Consider the following 2792-nt stretch of genomic DNA (forward strand, 5'->3'; position numbering starts at 1 on the left):
TCCTGTTCAAGACAAAAAGTGAGGGGGATGTTTAGAAATGTTGAATGGACAGTGGATTTTCTTAATTATTGACTGAGTTTCAGAGGATGTATGCTCTTTTAATTGGGGGTGAATTGGGAGATAGAAAACAGTGCTGTTAAATAAAAATTACAGAAGGCCATTGTTTTAGACTAAGTCTCTCCACTAATTCCCAACAGATTAGGTTAAAAGTAAAACTGGAGTCTCTCATGCCAAAGGTCCATGTCACCAAAGCCAAAACAATGCTGTTTATCCAACTTCCAAGAGAAATCAGTATTAGAAGGATAGTTAAATTTCCCTAACAGACCAGTTTGAATTGGTGTGAAGTTCTCTCCTCCTCCTCCTCCTCCTCCTCCTCCTACTCCTCCTCCTCCTCCTCTTCCTCCTCTTCCTCCTTCAGTCTTATAGCCCAGGCTGGCCTTGACCTTGTGATCTTCCTGCCTTAGCTTCTTGAATATTGGGATTATAAATATATGCCACCATGCCCAGTCCCCTGCCTTAATTCTTACACAAAAAAGTAACCTGATGTTAATTAATCAGATTATTTTTCTATTGTTCTGTCTCTCTGTTCCCACCCTACAATAAAAGAATCTTTTTTGTTTGTTTTCTGTTTTTGGTTTTTTGAGACAAGCTCTTGCTATGTAGTCCAGATTGGTGTCAAACTCAGGATCCTCCTAGCTCAACCTCACTAGTGTTGGGAACACTGGTGTGCACTGCCATGTTTAGCTTGAAGGTAACTTTGAATGACCAATCTTTTTGTTTATCTTTCTTTAGCCCTTTTCTGTCTATAAAATCAAACTCCTCTGCTCAGCTCATCAAAACAATTATTCTTTTTCTTGTTTGATTAAATTTATTTTTAAAGTAACACATAAAAACAAAAATTGTACATATTAATGGGGTACCCTGTGATATTTTGATACATGTATATATGTGTGACAGTCAGGTCAGATTAAAGATGTACATCTCCTCAAACATCTGTCATTACTTTAGGTGAAAACATTCAAAGTCCTTTCTTCAAGCTTCCTGAGATACATAACACAAAATTGTTATCTACAGTTACTTTATTGTGCTCCTAATTGTACCTTACCTATTGATCTTTCCCCATCTTTCCTTCCCTCATACTGTCCCCAGCCTCAAGTAACCACCATCCTACTCTCAACTGCTAGCAGATAAACTTTATTTTAGAGTCCATATATGAGTGAGAGCATGCAGAACTTGTCTTTCTGTGCCGGGCTTATTTCACTCGACTTAGTGATCTTCAGTTCCATTCATGTCATCACAAACAACAGGATTTTTCTTTTTCTTTTTTTGAGGCTAAATGATTTTTCTTTTCTATCTTTCCTTTTTTGTTTTCTGGCAGTAGTGGGGTTTGAGTTCAGGATTTTGTGCTTGCAAGGCAGGCACTCTACCACTTGAGCCACATCACTAAATGGTATTTCATTGAGTATATGTACCACATTTTCTTTATTCATCCTTAAGCCTTTCCATTTCTTGGCTTTTGTGAACATGGGAGTGCATGTATCTTTTAATATAACAATTTCCTTTAATATCCAATAGGATTGATAAAACATATGTAAGTTCTATTTTTATACTGCTCTCCAAAATAACTGTGCTAATTTGCATTCTCATCAAAAGCGTGTCAGGGCCCTTTTTCCTCCACATCCTCACTAGTAATTGCTAACTTTTGTCTGATTTGATACTAGCCATTCTTACTTGAGTGAGGTGACATATCTTTGTGGTTTGACTTGCATTTCCTGAAGATCAGTGATGTTGATCACTTTTCATATGATTATTGGCTATTTGTGTGTCTTCTTTTGAGTAAGCATAAATTTAGATCTCCTGCCCCCCTCCTTTTTTGTTTTTAGTAGTACTGGAGTTCGAACTCAGGGCCTTACGCTTGCTAGGCAGGTACTCTACCACTAGCCTTTTTTTTGTGTTGGATATTTTTGAGATAGAGTCTCCAGAACTATTTCCCTGGGCTGGACTAGAATTGTCTCCCCAGTAGCTAGAATTACAGGAGTACAGGTGCCTAGCTATTGCCCATTTTTAAATTTAATTATTTGGTTTGGGTTTGTTGTTATTTTGTTTTGTTTTCTGGTTTTCATTTTGTTTTGTGTCTTCTCTATTGAGTTTTTTGTGTTCCTTTACATATTCTGGGCACTAACTCCTTGTCAAATATTTTGTTTACAAATACTTTCTCCCATTCTGTAGTTTGTCTGTTTGCTCTGATGATTGTTTGTTGTGCAAAAGTGTTTCAGTTTACTTTTGCTTGTGTGTTCCATGCCTTTGGGGGTCTGTCCAAAGAATCCTTTCCTATTGCAATGCCCTGAAGCATTTCTTCTATGTTTCTTCCAGTAGTTTCATAGGTTCAGATCTTAGTATGCTTTTAGCTCATTATGAATTGAGTTTTGCAACTGTGAGAGATGGGCATCTAGTCTCATTCTTCTGCTCCCTCTGCCACATACAATTTGTTGAAAAGTCTGTCCTTTTCAAAATGCATGTTCTTAGCAACTTTCCGGAAAATCACTTGGCTGTCAGATGTGTGGGTTATTTGTGGGTACTGAATTCTTTTTCTTTGTTCTGTGTGTCTGTTTTTATGCAATACCATACTGTTTTTGACTACTATCATCTTTGTACCATATTTTGAGATCAAGTAGTGTCATGCCCATGCCTCTAGGTTGATGTTTTGTTTTGTTTTGTTTCCTTAAATGGGGCTTCATTATGTAGCACAGGCTGTCCTTGAACTTGTGTTCCTCCTGCCTCAGTCTGAGATT

Source organism: Castor canadensis, chromosome 2 (assembly GCF_047511655.1).
Source record: "Castor canadensis chromosome 2, mCasCan1.hap1v2, whole genome shotgun sequence".
In the NCBI taxonomy this organism is placed as follows: Eukaryota; Metazoa; Chordata; class Mammalia; order Rodentia; family Castoridae; genus Castor; species Castor canadensis.